The 21,065-nt window shown below is 43.8% G+C and overlaps 1 pseudogene; it reads right to left on the bottom strand.

Annotated features, from left to right (window-relative positions):
- LOC122672215 overlaps positions 1-20,272 on the bottom strand; it is a 32,405-nt pseudogene extending 12,133 nt beyond the window's left edge.
- Positions 20,273-21,065: the final 793 nt, after the last annotated feature.

Here is a 21,065-nt window from a genome sequence, read left to right as displayed (position 1 = left end):
TTCTCTAAGAAAAAAGAATATTCTCTTCTCTTTCCTCTTTTACAATGCCTTGAATCCTAAGAAAAAAGAAAAAAAATAGAAAGAAGAAGAAGAGAAGATTGTTTACATAGACCTTCTATTTCTAGAAAAATAAACTTCCAATTTTAACAAGTGCTTCCTTTTCTTTGTAGATATCTTCTCCAAGCAATAAAATCAAAGCATCTTTGATTTTTCAACCTTCCATAGATGAGAAAATATAAATCTATCCCAAGTAGAATTTCAGAAGTGCCCTTGAGAAGTTGGAGGAGAGAGAGAGTAAGGGTGATGATTAGGATTCCTTCAAGAATAAATAAAATACCCATTCTATCCTTCAGAAAACGTGGAGCATGGGGTGCTTATCTAGGTCTCACCATTGTGTTCCTTGCGAAAAATCACACAAAATAGACCCAAATTTCATCCAATTCGGAGTTGGGGAGCCCAAGATATCTCAAGTTGAAGTTGGACTGTCCAGAGCCTTCCAAATGAAATCTTTCGGGTACAGTAAAGTAACTTCTGATAATCTCATTAAGGCCTCTAAAATCCGAACTTCCGTTTCACTTTGTCCCCATCCGACTGTCAATAATTATAAATAAACCCCTGCAGACCATTTTCACGCCGTTATTTAAAACGCCATAACTTCTTTGTTTCAACTCGGAATTAAGTGCCGTTTGAACCATTGCGAAGCTGACTCGATGGGCTATGCATCCATTTACACTTCTAAAAAGCTTAAAAACATCTCCTTAGCATCATCTCCTTCATTTTCACAAGAATTCACCTAAACCCTGAAAAGCACAAGAAAACACCGAGTAACTCTGTCCAATGTGGTAAAATGTATAATTTATGCCCTAAAATTTCACACATAAATGTGCTCATCACTAGACCTTTCCAACCACGGGACAAACGGAAGCGAGGAAAGGTGTTTGCAATGACGAATGAAGAAGCTGAGGCGAACCCCGATGTATTGACAGGTAAGTTTGCTGAACACTACTAAATTATAGGGAATAAATGGCTTACTTCATGTAACCTAAATTACCTACAAACCCTAGGTACCCTGAATGTCTCAACCATACCCGCATGAGTATTATTCGACTCGGGTGCAACCCACTCTTTCGTCTCTTCAACCTTTGCGAGTAGGATGAAAGATCAACCGAGAGACATCGGGCATGAGCTAGTAGTCAGCACACCGATAGGAAGTTTCGTGAGCTTGAAGGAGGTCTACGACCCTTGCCAGATAGAAATTTGTGGGAAGAATCTAACCGCACGGTTGATAAAGATGGAAATAAAGGATTTTGAGGTGATACTAGGCATGGATTTCTTATCTGCTTATGGTGCAAACGTCCTACGTGCGGAAAAGAAGATAAGGTTCAAGCTGAAAAGTGGGTCAACCTTCACCTATCAAAGTGAACCCAAAAGGAAACCCAGGAGAATAATTTTGTCAACCCTTCAGGTGCAGAAGTTGCTTGACGATGGATGTCAAGGCTTTTTGGTCACTGTGATAGACACAGAGGCGAAGTTAAAACCCTTGGAGGAACTAGAAATTGTAAAAGAATTTCCTGATGTTTTTTTAGAAGATCTGACGTAGCTACCGCCTGACCGTGATATAGAGTTCATAATTGATTTGATCCCTGGTGCAGCACTAGCATCCAAGGCACCATATCGAATGGCACCTATCGAATTGAAGGAATTGCAGGTCCAACTTCAAGACCTGCTGAAGAAGGGATTTATACGACCCAGCGTGTCGCCCTGGGGAGCACCCGTGCTATTCGTTAAGAAGAAGGATGGTAGTATGGGGCTGTGTATCGACTACCGCGAGCTAAACACACTGACCATTAAGAATCGGTACCCATTGCCACGCATCGATGACCTATTCGATCAGCTATAAGGAGCAAGAGTTTTCTCTAAGATTGATCTCAGGTTGGGATACCATCAATAGCTGTGATATTCACAAAACGGCGTTCCAAACTCAATACGGACATTATAAATTACTGGTTTTGTCGTTCAGATTCACCAACACTCCGGCAGCATTCATGGACATGATGAACAGAGTATTCCATGACGTGTTGGATAAGTTCGTCATTGTGTTTATTGACGACATCTTGGTATAGTCCAAGAGGGAGGAGGAACACGCTCGATACCTTACTTTCGTGTTGCAACGGCTGCGAAAACACCAGCTTTACGCCAAGTTCAGTAAATGTGAATTTTGGCTTCACCAAATTGGATTCCTGGGACACATCGTTACCAAAGACGGCATCAAAGTAGACCCAGGCCAGGTGAAAGCGGTTCTCGAATGGGAAACTCTGAAGAGTGCCACTAAGATCCGAAGTTTCTTAGGTTTGGCCGATTATTATCGACGGTTTATTAAAAATTTCTTGCGGATTGTGGCACCTATGACAAAACTTACAAAGAAGGGAGCCAAGTTTGAATGGAATAAAGCATGCGAGAAAAGTTTTTAGGAGTTGAAAAACCGATTGGTGACAGCCCCAGTCTTGACCATTCCGGATGGCACCAGAGGAATGGTAGTATATACTGATGCATCCAGGATAGGATTAGGTGGCGTCCTGATGCAGAAAGGTAAAGTAGGCGCCTACGCCTCCAGACAATTAAAGGAACACGAGAAGAACTACCCCACACATGACTTAGATTTGGCGGCGGTAGTCTTCGTGTTGAAGATATGGCGGCATTACCTATATGGCAAAAAGAGTGAAATTTTCAGCGATCATAAGAGTCTGAAGTATGTCTTCACCCAGAAGGAGCTGAACATGAGACAGAGGCGGTGGTTAGAACTGGTAAAAGATTATGATTGTGAAATTCATTACCACCCTGGTAAGGCCAACGTTGTAGCTGATAGGTTAAGTAGAAAATCTCAGACTGCATCTCTCGCTTCCTTGGTTGTAAGTGAACAACTATATGAAGAAGCTTGAAAGCTTGATCTGGAACTCGTGATCGAAGGAATGACTATGCAATTAGCAGTTATGGATCTACAGCCGTCGATACGAGAGGAGATAATTGTGAAGCAACCATTGGACCCCGCGCTGGCCAAGATCATATGGGAAGTACAACAATGTGTCCATAAGGACCCAGATTTTTCCTTGGCCCATGACAGTGCATTGAAGTTTCGAGATTGATTGTGCTTGCCTGATGATTTTGACGTCCAAGACTGAATTCTTAAAGAAGCACACAACTCACCCTATACAATCCACCCTGGAAGTAAAAAATGTACAAGGATTTGAAGAAGTATTACTGGTGGATGGGAATGAAGGAAACCATAGCAATATACGTGTCCAAGTGCCTCACCTATCATACGATAAAGGCAGAGAGACACCGACCGTATGGTTTATTGCAGCCACTTCCCATACCTGAATGGAAGTGGGAAAGAATCACTATGGATTTCGTGACAAATCTTCCCAACACCAGGAAGGGCATGAATGCAATTTGGGTGATTGTAGACGGACTAACGAAGGCGGCACACTTCATACCAATCAAGATAAGTTACCCAATGGAGAAGCTTGCCCAGATATACATTGAAAACATAGTCCGCTTACACGGCATGCCTATCAGTATTGTGTCTAACAGAGATCCTCGGTTCACCTCAAGATTTTGGAGAAGTTTGTAGAAGGCATTGGGATCTCAACTAAATCTTAGCACAGCTTTCCATCAGCAGATGGATGGACAGTCAGAAAGAACTATTCAGACTTTGGAGGACATGCTCCGAGCCTGTGTTTTGGAGGTGAATGATAGTTGGGATGCTCACATACCTCTGGTGGAATTTGCATACAATAATAGCTATCACTCCACCATCAGCATGGCACCATTCGAAGCATTGTATGGACGGAAATGTAGAACTCTGTTATATTGGGATGAGGTTGGCGAACAGAAGTATCTCGGGCCTGAAATGATACAAGCGACATGTGACAAGGTGGATGTCATAAGAGAGAAGATCAAAGCAGCCCAGTCAAGACAGAAAAGTTATACGGATAATTGTAGGAAGGACATCGAGTTTGAAGTTGGAGAAAAAGTATTCCTTCAAGTGTCTCCAACTAAAGGATTGCTACGTTTTAACAAGAAAGGCAAGTTGAGCCCAAGATTCATTGGTCCTTATGAAATACTCAACAAAGTGGGACCCATAGCACACTGACTGGCACTACCACCATCTTTGTCAGGAGTCCACAATATTTTTAACGTGTCAATACTGAGGAAATACATTAACAATCTGACGAATGTACTATCAACTGAACTTGAACAGTTGGATGTGGTTATGACCTACGAAGAGCAACCTACGGAGATATTGGACAGAAAGGAGCATAACCTCCGTAACCGCACTGTCGCTTTTGTAAAGGTTCATTGGGGAAATAACCCAGTGGAAGAAGCTTCATGGGAACGAGAAGAAGAAATGAAGGAGAAATATCCCCAGCTCTTCGAATTGCAAGGTAAGCAAATTTCGAGGACAAAATTTTTGTAAGGTGGGGAGAAATGTCAAGCCCTGCTCCTGATTGGTTGGAATTTTAATTGAAGGACAGGAACCCCTGATCAGGCAACCAAGAACAATGTGGAGTATCACTCCAGTGATTTAGATTGATGAAGAAACCCTGTGTGGACCATCCTACATGCCTATCAGTAGGTGGATCACTGACCCTTGCGGTTGTACAGCTCACAGCATGATGTATGGCTTAGACACCAGGTAATCTCTCTCCTCTCAATAAATGTGGGACCCACCTCTGGAAAAGTATGTAAAAATCTCCAAATGGCATGCGGGGACAATGCCCTAACCAAGGGTTAAACCCCTGTGCAAGCCCCATTGAGAGTCAACTTTGCTGCAATCTCAATGTGATGGCACTGGGCGATGCAGACAGGCCCAGAGACATCGCCCAGTGAGTGAAATAGCATATTTTAATGGATTTTAATTATGGGGACCACCCAACATGGATATGGGCACCCTCCATAGATAGAGAGGAGTCTGAGGGACCACCTCATACCCTTGGTTCACTGTGGACCCCACCAATGTGCCCAAAATCACTCAGAATCAGTTTAAAAACTCATTTTACAAATGGGCCTTAACAGCCAAACAGGCGTCAGTGTGGGCTGGGTCTATAAATAGGAATGCTTTGGGCTCATTTAGAGCCTTTAGCACTGTTCAATTCGTGGGAGAGAAGAGAGAAAGAAGAAGAAGGAAGAGGAAGAAGGTGAGGCTGCTACCCCATCCAAAGCTGGATCAAGCTTCTCAGACTTGGGCAGGTATAACCAACACTGTTCCTACCTGCTGTTGCCTTTAGATGTATATTTTTAGTTATGTTTCTGCTCTCTGGGCAGTCCAAAATAGCTAGAATTTGCCCTGGACAGCCTCAGATTTTCCATGCAAGCCTGGAGCATGGGAGATCTGAGATTTTTGTTAAAATTTATAAGTCTAGTTTGCTATTTATGAGAGCCGAATCTGGCTGTGCATGGCTGCACTACCCAGATCTACTGTTGGCTTATTGTTTGGAACCCTGGATGCAAACCATGGCTACACAGACCTAGCCCTGGGTAATTTCGGCCATGAATCCCTATATTACATCTGTTTCTAGCCTTACATGTGGTTGAAACTGAGATTCATGCCTGGAGAAAATCCTATGACACAATTCATTGGGCTGTCTGGGCAGCTTCTGACAGCCAAATGGTGGGCCCGATGGAGAATCCATCTAGACCAAAATGGAGATCATCCCTAGGGCTACCTGACCCCCTAACATGTATGGGATGATGTTGAGAACACTGCCTATGAAGCCCAACCTTGGAATCTCAGCCCTTTGTCGAATTATAGACTCTGGGCGATGCACCCAATGCCTAGAGCCATCGCCCAGTGATGGATTTGCAGCAATTTTTGCAATCTGACCTTGGGGACCTAACCCATTGACCATGTGATAGTGTGGGAAGATGGGAAATGACCAAAATGCCCTTTTCCACATCTATCCTTAAGAAGGATTGGCTTTGGAACCCAAGTGGGCCCCGTAGGTGAAGGAAACCCTGCTGTGCATGGTCCTACAGCACAGATAAGCTGTGGATAGCACTATGAACCTAATCTAACCTAGGGTCAGGTACAATTACTGAGAATGACCATTTTACCCCTAGACCACCATCTCTGGATGATGCACCGGGACATAGACCTAAGGCCAGTGCTAGTCCCAGAGGATTTCAGGTGAGAACCAACTGAACAACCGGGTTAACCCAGTAAGCTTAGGTTAACCCTAGGACTACCAGAGATAGGTTGAAAACTTAACTTGACAATTTCTGATTTATATTTAGGATTTGATCCCGCACTCGAGGTCAACAACCAGATTGCTATTGGAACTGAGTTTGCGACCGAGGTCTTAGAACCAAACTCAGGTGAGTGAAATATTATCATATATGTACATGTAATCTGTGATGCAGTGCTGGCAATTAAATCAAATACTAATACTGTGTTTATTGAATGCAATTCAATTGTTCAAACTATTACTCATTGACTGTCTGTTGATCAACACTGTGAATCTTATATGATAATTGTGATATTTAGACTAGATGCCGTAGTCGGCTTGGAAATGAGGACTATGGTAGCCCGTAGAATGGGATGCGGTTGACACCACCTGACTCATACGATGCCATATAGACATGGGGTTAGAGTTTCATCACCCGTGTTATGCTCCCTTGTCAATAGGGGTTTAGGTGTTGGATGCCTGTGAGGGTGACCATATGTGTATATGAGAAAAGAAATGAAATGAAATGAAAAGAAATGTGTTTACACCGAAATGGTGATTTTGACCTAGATGTCGGGCTATATGCTAGAAAAGAAAAGAAATGAGAAAATGTGATGGATTACCCTATAGGTTAATCACAGAGGGCTGGTCGGGCTGATGTTGGTGAACGAATGTGAGAGCTGGCTGGTCCTCTCCGACAACTCAATGGGTGTATCGCAGGAAGGGGTTAGAAGCCCGCACCAGGGATACATGTATTAGGGATTGTAGCAGCACAGACCTGACTTAGTTGTATTGCTAGGTGGCTAATAATTAATCTGAACTTGCATATCATGTAGGATCATGTAGGATCATGTGGATTGTGGTTGCAAGTGCATGCATGATGATATTTTTGCTCACGAGCTTAGTGGGGCTCACACTCTGTTATATATGTTTTTCTTTAGATGATTTTGCAGATCGATGCCGCTGTGGCATGGAGGCTCATTACGAGGAGGAGAGCCTTGGTTATTATGATGATCTTGGTATGGACCCCGATGGAGGTCGTGCCGATGTTGCGTGCATTCTCGGTGGTCATTGATGAAGACCATTGAAGAGCACACTTGATGCTTTTTATCTTGGGGTCTCCCTTTTGTTTTTGTTAGGAGTTTATCCCCGTTCTAACTGTGGTTATGTTGTAGTCTTCTTACTTTCTTTTTGGGGTTGAGTTAGCTCACCCTGTATATATTTATGTATGTATTTTCCTTGGTTTTGTTTCTTGTCAGTCTTACTTTTCAGTTTGTGGGTAGTTGGGAAATGTATCAGAACAAACGTATCTATGTCTATATTATCATCGTTTCTCGTATCGCTATGCTTTCTATTTGTTATTACAATTATAGTTTATGTGCAGCACTCTGATCTTGCCTTTGGTAAAGTGAATGAATGTGGTTCCATGAATGTATTAACTACTTCTAGATCTGTGGGATTTGGTGGATTGCCGTTACGTAATTCGGGTCACCTACCTAATCCTCCCAGGGGGTGGTTTGGGGTGTGACAATGGTTGTCAAGCAACCGCTAATAGAAGAAGCTCGAAAGTTTAATCTAGAACTCATGATCGAGGGGACGGCTATGTAACTAGTAGCTATGGACATACAGCTATCGATCCGGGTAGAGACAATTGAGAAGCAGCCCAGTGACCCCAATCTAGCCAAGATAATCTAGGAAATAAAGCAAGGTGTCCACAAGGACCTAGACTTCTCATTGGCCCACGACGGGGCATTGAAATTCAGAGACAAATTGTGCATGCCTGGTAACTATAATGTGCAGGACCGAATTCTTAGAGAAGCACATAATTCACCCTACTCAATCCACCCTGGGAGCACAAAAATGTACAAAGATTTGAAGAAGTACTATTTTCTGAGTGCCACACCTATCAGCAATTAAAGGAGGAAAGACACAGATCGTATAGGTTATTGCAGCCACTCCCTATTCCTGAGTGAAAATGGGAAAGAATTACCATGGATTTCGTGACCAATCTACCCAACACCAGGAAAGGAATGAATGCAATCTGGGTGATTGTCGACGGATTGACGAAAGCGGCTCACTTTATCCCCATCAAGATAAACTACTTGATGGAAAAGCTTGCCCAACTATACATTGAAAATGTAATCCGCCTACATGGTATGCCCGTCAGCATCGTGTCCGACAGGGACCCCCGATTCACTTCAAGATTCTGGAAGAGTCTGCAACAGGCACTGGGATCCCAACTAAATCTCAGCAAGACTTTTCATCCTCAGACGGACGGACAGTCCAAAAGAACCATTCAGAATCTGGAGGACATGCTCAGAGCCTGTATATTAGAAATGAAAGACAGTTGGGATGCCCACATACCCCTGGTGGAATTTGCTTATAGTAACAGCTACTACTCCACCGTTGGCATGACACCATACGAAGCTTTATATGGTCGAAAGTGCTGCACACTGTTGTATTGGGACGGAGTCAAGGAACGGAAGTATCTTGGGCCTAAAATGATATAGGCAACCTGTGAGAAAGTGGATGTGATCAGAGAAAAGATTAAACCAGCCCAATCCAGACAGAAGAGCTATGCCGACAATTGGAGGAAAAATATTGAATTTGGAGTCGGAGAGAAGGTATTTCTTTGAGTTTCTCCAGCGAAAGGATTCTACGCTTTAACAAGAAGGGTAAACTGAGCCCAAGATATATTGGTCCATATGAAGTCCTCAACAAAGTGGCACCCATAGCATATTAACTAGCACTACCGCCATCCTTGCAAGGCATCCATGATGTTTTCCATGTGTCAATGCTAAGGAAGTCCATCAACAACCAGGCACATATGCTCTCAGCTGAACCCGAACAACTAGATGCAGATATGACCTACGAGGAGCAGCCAATAGAGATATTAGACAGAAAGGAGCATAGCCTCTGTAATCGCACGGTCTCATTCATTAAGGTTCGGTGGGGAAATTGTCGCACGAAGGAAGCATCGTAGGAACGCGAAGAGGAAATGTGGGAAAAGTACCCTCAACTCTACGAGGAAAAACGGTAAGCCAATTTCGAGGATGAAATTTTTGTAAGGTGGGGAGAAATGTCAAACCTGCCCCTAACTAACTGGGATTTTGGATGAAGGACAAGAACCTGTGACCAGTCACCCAAACACACTGTGGAGCATCACTCCAGTGGTTGAATTCAGTGGAGAACCCCCGAGGATGCCATCCTATATGCTTATTAGAAGATGGGTTACGGACCCATGCAACTGCACTACTCACAGCCTGATGTACACCGCCAACTCCAGGTACTCTCTCTCCTACCCAAATATGTGGGGCCCATACCTGTTCAGACGTGTGTCTGGCCTTGGAAGGGGTGTTGGTGCAATTCCTAAGTCATAGGCTTAACACCTGTGCAAGCCCAAGGCAAAAACAACAAAGGTGTATTCTCTGGGTGATGCACTGGGTGATTGGCCCAAAGGCCCAGTGAAATGACCAGAGTGTCTGAAACTGATTTATTGGACTCTAGACACCAGGAGACCATCCATATAGACCATTAACACCCTCTAGGGGTGGATGGAAATTTTAGAAACCATTACCCACCCCTGGGATCATGTGGACCCTACCAGTGCAGCCAAAATGGCCTTGATTGACTCAAAAATGCATTCTTGGGAAGTGGGACCTAAGGCCATATAGGCTTTAGTCGTCCTAAAACTATAAATAGGGAGGACTAGCTCCCATTTCGTTCCTACTGCTGCTATTGAAATAGAAAGAGAGAAAGAGAAGGAGAAGGAGAAGGAAGAAGAAGAGAAGGAAAGAGAGAAAGTGAAGAAGGGAGGTGAGAACTGAGCTGTCTCTGACACTGAACCAGCCTACATACAAGATCCAGGTAATAATCTCAGTCTCTGTATACTGCTGTTCACCATGATAGACCACAGTTCTCTTGTCTGATTGGTGTGTCTCTGACCTGTGATGCTCAGAACACCACCGGGATGCTTAGGAAAGCTTGGGATCTTGCATGCATGAGCATTGCATGCAAGATCTGACCATCATATGGTCTTTTATACTGCTACTACTGCAGTTGAGACTAAAATCAGTCTCTGAGATGAGTTACACTGTAGACTTGCACCCAGAACATGCAGTCTGGGTATGGATCTCTGCATGCAATGAGATCTTTGCATACCTTAGCATAAGATCAGTATTATCTCATGTAAAGACATATAAACCAAGCCATGCATGCAGCCAAAGATGGATCCAAAGCCTGAGCTCTGTCTGGATAGCCATTCTCTATGCTGTTAGAGCTCCCCCCAGCTCCCAAATGGGAAAGCCAAGCTTGAATCCATTTGGACCAATGGATTTTGCTTTATTTTTGGTCCATGGTCATCCCATTTGCATCCTTAATCAAAACCATGGCTAGCCCTACTGCAAAATCCAAGAATTTAAGCCTAAACTCGTGTTAAATAGGCTCTGGGCAATGCACTGGGTGATTGGCCCAAAAGCCCAGTGAAATGCCCAGAGATGGCAATTGGGCTCAAATGTGAATACTACATTTTGGACCTTCACCAATGGACCTAGGGCAGTATGGAGAGGATGTAAATGATCAAAATACCCCTCTCCACTTGTCCTTGCTGTCATCCATACTCTAGATGCTCAAGTGGGCCCCACAGGGCCAGGTAACCATGCCCAGAGCTGGTTTTAGCTGGGCAGTGAGGCTGTTTGGGCCATGCATTGGCAGGCTATGCTGTGGAAATACCAAGAAATGTGAATCTTACATCTCTGGACGATGCACCGGGAGATAGACCCGAAATCCCAGTGCAAGACCCAGAGAATTCTAGGTAATACCTGTGTAAATACAAATTCAGTACAATTAAGCCTGGACCAACTCTAGGACACTAATGTAATCTTAAACTTTATTTGACACACTTTTATGATCCGATAAACTAGGTTTTGATCCCGAACTCGAGGTGCACAGTCAATTACCAACCGGGACCGAGCCGACAGCTGAACCAGTAGGACTAGAACAAGGTGAGTGAAATTACATCGTGTGTGTAAATGTATCATGGCTAACGAGTCCTGGCAATTACAATGATGCTTTTTATTTTGTTCACTTATCTCAATTACTGTATATTCTATTAATTAAAGAATGCTTGACTGGTGAATACTATAAATGAACAATGAATGCTTGTGTGTGAATTGGTAGACTAGATGTCGTAGCCGGCTTGGAAATGAGGCCTGTGGTAGCCCGTAGAATGGGATGTGGTTGACACCACCGGACTCATACTATGCCATATAGATGCATTGGGCTAGAGTATCATCACCTGTGCTATGCACCCTTGCCAACAGGGGTTAAGGTGTTGGATGCCTATGAGAGTGACCATATGAATGAGAAAAGAAAAGAACAAAAATGAAAAGAGAAAAGAAATGGAAATGTTATGCACCGAAAAGGTGGTTATGAGGCTATATGCCAGTAAAAGAAATATGATATGTTAAAATGTGGATGGATGCCTCCCAGGTTAATCCCAGAGGGTTGGTCGGGCTAACCTTGGTGACTGATGTGGGAGCTGATCGGTCCTCTCCGACAACTCAATGGGTGTATTACGGGAAGGAGTTAAAAGCCCACACTAGGGATACATGTATTAGGGATTGTAGTAGCACTTACCTACCTTAGTTGTGATGTTAGGTGGCTAATAAATAAAATGAACTGCACATCAGGGAGGACTCATATGGTTGTGCTTGCATGGTGATATTTCATTCACGGTCTCGGTGGAGCTCACACTCTTTTGTATATGTTTTTGTTAGATGACCCTGCAGGTGGATGTCTCTGTGGCGGGGAGGCTCATCTCTCGAGGATGGGCTTTGGTTACTATGATAATATTGGTGTGGACCCGGACGGAGGTCATACCACTGGTGCAAGTCTTCTCGGTGATAGTTGAGGAGGACCCGTGAGGGGTGCGCAGCTGACTCTATTTTTGACTGTGGGATTTCTTTTTGGTTTTACTAGGGATCCCTCATTTGTACAGCTTTGTTTTGGGGCTCGGGTTGCCTTGCCCTGTTTATATTCCTTTGTGAAGCTGGGAGTTGGGACTGCTATTGTTAGAGAGCGAGAGAGAGAGAGAACTAAATAATGTTAGTTGCATATATTTATTTTCCCTTTGTTTTCTTACAAGTTTAATGTAAATATTAGCTTTCCATAGCACTCTGTGTTATATGTCTTGTATTATTGTGGATGTGTGTGTCCGTGAATGGATTAACAACTTCTAGATCCTTGGGGTTTGGCAGATTGCTACCGTGCAATTCGGATCACCTACCTAATCCTCCCAGGGGGTGGTTTGGGGTGTGACAGTGCCTGAGGATTTGGTGAATTTCCATCCTCTGGAGTAACTGGACAAGGAATTGGTGGGAAGGATTGCGATTCTATGGCAATCCAAAACAATATTGAAAACCATGGGAACTGTTGGTGATGGTGGGATGATTGAGGAATATGAGGACTAGGTGAAGGCTCAAGGAAAGAAGAAAGAGAGGACTGTAAGGAAGCGGTTGACATGGGAGAAAAAGAAGGCTTCAAGTTCCTAGCGTTCTAGAGAAGTGGAAGGAGATGATGAAGACACAGACAATTCGGTGGTTTTGAAGGCAAGGATTGCAAAGTTGCAGAAGAAGGTGGAAGACCTGAGTTATTAGGATATTTGGATTGCCAAGAATAGTGCTTTACTCTCTCTTTTTTTTTTTTTTTTTTGCATTGGTACTTTGTTCTCCTTCTTTTTTTGAACATTGATGTGGCTTAGACTTTGAACTTCAAATTGAACCTTAAATCGGTTTGAAAGTTTGATTTTTTTGATGTGACCGGTCCTGATGTTGTTTCACCAAGATGCCTACGTACCCTTAAGTTTTTAAGGGATCAGGTCGAACATAGTTCCTATTGTGTAGGGAACTTTAGACATAGTATTTCTTGAGCTGATCCATGTTTGTTAAGTAGGGGAGCTCGATCCCGTCTAGGTCTACAACTCGTATTGCTTGGCCAGGTAGTATCTTCTTGATCATGTAGGGGCCACTCCAATTGGGCCTAAATTTGCCTCGTGGATCATGTATGGGGGCTCATTGCTCTTTGAGTACTAAATCACCAACTAATAGTTGGCATGGTACTACCTTCTTGTTAAAGGTTTGTATCACCCTTTGTTGGTATTTCTTCATGTTGTCAATGGAACATATCCTTTCCTCGTCAACGAGGTTCAACTCTAGGAATCTTATCTTGATCCAATTTGCCTCTGGAATTTCACTATCCATCATGACCCGAAGAGAGGGTATCTCCAATTCGACTGGAAGGACTGCTTCCATTCCATAGACTAACAAGTAGGGTGTTGCCCTAGTCGAAGTTTGGATGGACGTTCTGTATGTCCAAAGTTCGTAGGGTAACTTGTCGGCCCAATCATTGTGTCTCTCGGCCATTTTCTGTATTATCTGTTGGATGTTCTTGTTGGTGACTTCCACCGCGTCATTAGTTTGAGGACTGTAAGGTGATGATGTATGTCTTTGAATGCTCATCTTGTCACATAGTTTCTTCACTTCTCCCCTGAAGTGGGATCCTTGGTCTGATATGAGCTCTTGAGGGACTCAATACCAGCACATAATGTTGTTGCTTATGAATTTAGTGACCTTGGTTTCCGTTAGTTTGGCGTAAAACTTTGCTTCCACCCATTTGGTGAAGTAGTCAATGGATACCAGAATGTACTCATGACCATTAGATGACTTAGGGACCACTTGTCCGATGACATCGATGCCCTAAGTGGCGAATGGCCAGGGAGAACTTAAACTGTACAATTATGAGGGTGGTGTATGTATTAGATTGCCAAATATCTAACACTTGTGACATCTCTTCACATATTGCATATAACTGGCTTTCATGGTATTCCAATAGTAGCCTAGTCTGAGGATCTTTTTGGTCATCATCCTTGCATTCATGTGGGGCCCACATATTGTGAGGAACCGTTCCCTCCCAGAACCACACGCTCCCTGGTGCTTGGTTCGGATGGGGTTTGGGTTACGCTCCTCTATTGGAGAGAGAGAAGGAATGCGTCTTCTCAATGGTTATGATTTATCGGGGGATGGGGGTCATACAATTAAATGAAATGGAGTCGCCACCTAGGATTAGGGCCTAGGACCCATTAGTGTAGCCCTGTGAAGGGCTACGGGACTTCGTTTGGTCTGGTTAGAGATTCAGGGTAAGTGGTCAGGTTATGAGAGTGGGAAGGTGTTAGGCACCCACCTCACCCAGGTAAACCGGTCTTTCTACTAGATGTTGGTTTTTGAATATTCTCCTTTTATAAATGTCCTATTCCCACATGTAAGGCTAAAATGATGCGCAAACTGCTTAATTAAAATTAAACTAATTTATACTAACTACTGTACACTTCGTAAGAATACTTAAAAGACTACATTGTGCATAAATAAAATATTAATGATAGAAATGTATACCTGTACGCTTTAAACCAATACAATTATGAAAAGTGTAGTATGGGCAGCGTCCCCCAGCTCAGGTGGAGACAAAAGACTGACTTTATCCTTTATCGGACAGAGTAACGACTTACGATGATTGAGTTAAACTCTATCAGACAGAGTAACAGCGACGGGTATTGAGGTGGACTCTGTAGAATAGAGTAGCGGCGTCGGGTATTGAAATGGGAAACTAATTCAGCAGGGTAACAACATCCGGTAGTGAAATGGGAAACTACTTCAGCAGAGTAATGGTGTTGGGTAGTGAATGGGAAACTACTTCGGCAGAGTAACAGCATCGGGTAGTTATGGGAGAACTCGGCTCTCAGGCAGAATAACTAGGCCATAAGGACTTTTCTAGGATTGGGTGCGAAGGAAGTTTGGAAACTCGGGCTTGGATAGACGGACTTTGGGCAGAGGGACTAGGCTTAGCACAAAATCTAGGAGTTGGAGGGGGTGAACCTCAGGACAAGGAAAGCAGGACTTCAGGAAGGTAAACGGGCAAAGGTTTGGAGCCTAGGAGCTCCCCCTCTCTTGGGAACTTGGAATGTGGAAATGAGGGGTGGAGGAGGGGTATTTATAGGAAAAAATCCCATCTGGCAGTGCCGTGGTTAGGCAGTGCCATGGTTAAATCTACGGCACCACCGGGCAAAAAAATCACATTTTGGGTTCCTTGCAGCACCTCCAATCGGGGCACGGCACCGCAAGGCAATTTTCCCCGCAGGGTACCATGTTACCGCGGGACGTCGTGGCCGTGTGCAACACTGCCGTGTTCAGGGAAGGTGGGCAGTACCTCCTTCAATACCAAGTAAAAGGGTCTTGTAAATTGTTTTTAGGGATATGGAGGGGGCGATATGGCTCGTGTATGGGAGAAAAAATCTTTTGGGGGACGTCGTCAGTCATTCATGTTCGATTGTCATCATTGCCGAGGGTGGTGACAAAATTCAGTGTCTACACACATGTCTTGGTGAATTTGATCCATTACCAGCCTTGCTTGTTCTTCATCAACACATAACTATTGTACTCGGTCATACGACCTTTTGTATAGGATGTCTTCCAATTGAAAGAATTGTGTAGCATATCTCCTCAAGAAATGCTTCTCTTTGGTTGTAGCATCTCTAGGGTATCGCCTTTCTAGGATGAAATCCACTATGCTTGCGTACTATGGTCTTCCATCAACCGTCAACGTATGGATGTGATTGGCATATGCTGGTTGATGTCTTAGGTTTATTGAGAATGGATGTACTTTTGTTTCAGATTCCATCTTAACCATGGATGCCAGTGTAGCTAGTGCATCGGCGAACTGATTGTTATCCCTTGGCAAGTAGGAGAAAGTAATCTCTTTGAATTCCCTAGATAGTGTTTCCACATGTTCTTGGTAGGGAATTAGCATCTCATCTTTAGTTTTCCATTTCCCTTGCATTTGGCAAATGACCAATGAAGAATCCCCATAGACTTCCAGTCTCTTAAGCCCTATTGATAATGCTGCCTCAAGTCCTATGGCGCAGGCTTCGTATTCAACCATGTTGTTGGTGCACTCAAATTTTAGCTTAAATGCCCTGGTCATATGTGCCCCATCGGAAGTAATTAGTAGTATGTCGGCTCCACAACCCTTGTGATTGGCTACTCCGTTAAATAGTAACTGCCAAACTGTATCAGCTTCTTCTGGTTCCAAATATGCAATGTCATCATCGGGAAATATATCTTCCAACGGTCTGGTTTCAAGGGTTGGATGTGCTGATAAGTGATCAACAATTTCTCGTCCTTTGATTGACATTTGTGTCACATGTTTGACATCAAATTCTGACAACAAGAGCAACCATCATGCTAATCTCCAGGTTAAGGTGAATTTCTCGAATAGGTACTTGATTGGACATCCTCGAGATTAGGAATACATGGTGGGCGATCATGTAATGTCTCAACGGCCTCGTGGCCCAGATCAAACTTGTGCAGACTTTCTCTAATGGCGTATACCTAGTCTCATAGTCCACAAATTTTTTGCTCGAGTAATATAAGTTACAACCGCACCCAGAACCCTAATATAAAATTGTAATGTTGTGCCACATAGGTGAGGCAACTACGTATGTCGAGGAGTTATTTGCGATGGTCATCAAGCCAACTCATAAGATCATTGACCGAAGCACCGGACTCCCAGTTGAAGAGAGGTTCCTTAATCGAGACTAGGGAAGGTCCGTGGACGGCAATTTCCTAGATTGCCCTCCTAGCACTTGTCCCAAAAGTGAAGGGGATCGCAAGGAGAACCCAGTGGCCTCGTGCACCAACAAGTGGTGCCTCTGTGCCATATGCATTGAAAAGAGACTACTGTACGGGGTACGGGAACTAAGCTTGGATGAAAGGTGAGCAATGCCATGGGCATAGTCCTTACCCTAACACTCACATGGTTGGACCCGCCTCGAAGCCCTTGAAGTGCGGGTCAAAGCCCATGACATTTCTTGGCTTATTCAACCTTGACAGTAGGAACAAAACAATGAACAGAACCACTGCTAGTGAGTCCATTTGCTCATTTGTTCGACCTGTCAGGATTGTTTTGGGAATTTTGGTCCATGGAACCCACAACCCCACACTCCAGACAAAGTGTCTATGCCCCCAAGTGTGGTAAGCCCCACCCTTGGCCTTTACTTACTTTGTTCGCCACATAGGTGGGCCCACAAGGTTTAATTTAGACAAAAGTAAGTTTCATAACTTGGGGCAGCCAAACAGGGCCTTAGGGCCATTTAACTAAGTAATAAAGGCATGCCTCAATGGCTCATTCATTGCTACACCAACCAAAAAGTGGAAGCTTGGGTTTGGGAAGAAGAAGGAAGGTGGAGAAGGAAAAGGGAAGGCCAAGGCTTGATCAATTGGTGGTGGGTGCCCTCAACTCCCACATTGATTGAGGTAGGTCCTCATCCCATCTCTCTCTCTCTTTCCCTCTACTCTATTTTGGGTTTGGGGATCTTCTAGGGAATGGATTTCACATAGGATTCCACATGGAACCTAAGGATATGAACTTAAATGTGCAATGGGTTCCACTAATGGGTTCTACACCCCAACTACAACCCTATGAAGCCCCTTTTCAACCTAATTGCTATCTAATGGCTTCCCCAATTCTAAAACCCTAGAAATAGACAAAGGGAGTTGAATGCTTGTGAGCCATAGAATCAATGGAGTGTTGGGATCATTGTGACCCTAGGAAGGCTTAGGATACCCTCTCCTAGCCTTTGTGGCTGATGAATCCCAAGGAAAAAGGTTGGGAGATGGAAGTCTACGAAATCACTGGGTTGCCTCAAATGGAACAACGAACGGAACCAATTATCATGGTTTCGTTCCATGTAATTGGGTAACATGGTCGGGCGGAACAACGAACGGATCCAAGGAGTGATTCCGTTCGTGGTTCCGTTCCTCCTAGCTAGGCCTCACTCCTGGGTGGAACAATGAACGGAACCATAAGAGTGCTTTCGTCTGATGTTCCGTTCCCCTCAGTTTGGTCTTAGTCATGGGCGGACGGACATACAGAACCAACGGTAGGTTCCGTCCGATGTTCCGTTCCACCTATTTGAGCCCAATTGCCTAGGCGGATCCAAGGACGGACTCACCTGCTGCCTCTGCCCCTGAATCCGTTCGTGCTGTGCTTAATAAAATTAATAATTATTTTGGGGGGGGCCCTCCTACACTTTCTAACCATGTTTACGCATCCCTAGGTGATCTAATTAATATGAGGGAGCTTATATCTAGGCAATCCATATCAAACACACTAAACAATACGTGGACGACAAGTGAGTGGGTTTGGGCTTTGTTTGGGTTTGCCTATATACATCTATACATTTAATAATACTGCTTACATCATTATGATCATGCTTGCATTATTGCATGTATCTCTTTTGATACTGATGGTATGGATTATGGAATACATGTGATGTGACTTAAGTTATACTGGTATGTGGGTTTCAGTTTCGGGTCATATCGACACTGGGACGCAAGATTGAGAACTACTATTGCATGTCATGATGGCCTATATGCACCATGTTGTGCTGGTACCTGGGTGTTAGATGGAATGGGACGTTGATACACCCGAAATATCTCTCGACATGATAGGAAGCATATAGTATAACTACAGTTAGGACTTCGTTCCCTATGCTATGACCCTTACCAACAGGGGTTTAGGTGTTGGGTAATCATAGCACCTGATACCTATGGAGAGTTAAAGACGCCAGGTCAAGGGTAGTAATGGTTATCGGGGTTTGCCTTTGGGTGGTGATGACTACGGCCAGTGTGGGCTCCAATGTGGTAATTGAGGTTGCATTGTGGCATTGAAAGGAAGGACCCACAGTGTATTCCCAAATTACCATAGTAGCATATACCTGTTGATGTAGCATTGTGTGCTAGGTGAAAAATGAACTAATAATGGCATACACTATGGACTATTTGTGTTATTGTGTGTATGTGCATCCCCATTCCCTCACTGGCTCAGTGAAGCTAACCCCCATGTACACAATCTTTTAGATGATAATGTAGGTACTGGCTGTCTTGCTGGTCTCGAGGTTGAACCCTCGGGATATGATAATAGCGACACTGGGGATTCAAAGATTGTGATCAAGGAACATGGTGATGGATGCCTGTGTAATGGTTGTGCCTACGGGCCATGGTGATTCTTGGGATGTGGTCCCCTTTTTGTTGATTTTGGGCCTCGAGCCTTGTATAAACATTTATATTATACTATATTTTGTGTAGTTATGTCATGGTCAGTCGGTGATGGTAACAGAACTATATTATGTATCATTAGCCAGTTGAACATACTGTAACTACTACCTTCTTAAATGCTTCCACTTATACACTTGATGATTGGGAATGTCATATTTAAATCCTTTCTGCACTCTGATATTGATGTGACATTAATGTTAGTTTAGGACTGTGGATTGGGACACTGCATCTGTGATCCTGGTAGTGTTTGGGATGACGTGTATCATCCTAGTCATCCCTAGATATATTATTATATTCCTTATTGGAATGGGGGCGTGACAACATGGTATCAAAGCGTGATGCTCTGCACCAACCACAGTCTAGCAAAGACTGTTGATTTACTCCACACAATTAGGGTTAATTTAAAAGCCTTCAAAGAAAATAATTGATGTGTGTGCAAACATAGGAAGAAGACTAGCTAGGTGTGAAAGCCAATAACTATAGTAAATAATAGGAGGCTACATTGAGAGAAAAAGACCATATATACATATCTATTCCATATCAATCCAGCTGATTACAAGAAAACCTCCCTTGGAGGCAAGCACATCAAGTCCAAAACCCAAAGCAAGATTACATAATTTCAACTGATTCATGAAGCCCATACACAAGCTGAGAACTAAAGAGTTGAAAACTACCACAACACTAAAACAATAAAAGAAAAAGATAACCCTGATCTTATGGAGCCTAATCCTCCATGCCATCACTGTACTCGTTGTCCGCCTCCTCATCATTGCCTTTATAGTAGAGATAGGCATTGATGTCATAAATGTCCTTCTCGATCCACTCGAACCTTCTGCCATAAGCAGTAAACTGACCCCTGATGTCAGTAAATCCCTGTGTCATGCTAGTGTTAAGCTAGGCCATACTGGTACCCAACTGACCGATAACAACAAGAACCATATCTATGTCGGTACTCCTCGAGGTGGAAGCCCTCGTCCTCCCCCTACACTTGATACTCCACAAGTCCAAGCTATGGCGCCAGTTTAGGCCGATGCCTCCAAGTTATCGGAGGAGTTCCAAAAGCACCATCCCCCAACCTTCTCCAAGATAATCCATGACTCTTTGTTTCTAGCAACCTGGATCCGGGATCTTGAAAGGATTTTTGAAGTCCTGCAGTGCAATGACTTGGACAAGATCAGATACACTGTGTTCTAGCTTCGAGGTAACGCGATGCCTGGTGGCATTTCTATAAGGGAAATTTTTTGGCCAAGTACCCCAATGTTACTTGGGCTCAGTTCATTGAAACCTTCTTAGAGAACTACTTTCCGTGGAACTTTCATGACAAGAAGGAAATAAAGTTCTTGATTCTGAGCCAGGGATCTAAGTCAGTCCTTGAGTACCAACAGGCTTTTGAGGACTTGTTCTACTTTGCCGTAGAACACCAAAAGCCTGACAACATCAAGGCCAGAAAGTTTGAGAAGGGACTCAGGCACAGCATTAGCACTTCTGTGGTGCTACACAACTACCCCACCTATGCTGAGGTGGTTCAGGCTGCCAAGATCATTGAGGATCAACAGAGGGAAAGCTACAGGGCCATTGAAGCTGGCAAAAGGCCCATGAGTTCACCTGGCTACAAAGGGGCTAGTAAATTCTAGAGGGGATCCTACACCACTGCATCCCCAGTTTGGTACTACAA

This window comes from Telopea speciosissima, chromosome 8, assembly GCF_018873765.1.
Source record: "Telopea speciosissima isolate NSW1024214 ecotype Mountain lineage chromosome 8, Tspe_v1, whole genome shotgun sequence".
NCBI classification, from domain to species: Eukaryota; Viridiplantae; Streptophyta; class Magnoliopsida; order Proteales; family Proteaceae; genus Telopea; species Telopea speciosissima.
Note: the sequence above shows the minus strand (reverse complement) of the source record. Positions and strands in the feature narration are given on the sequence as shown.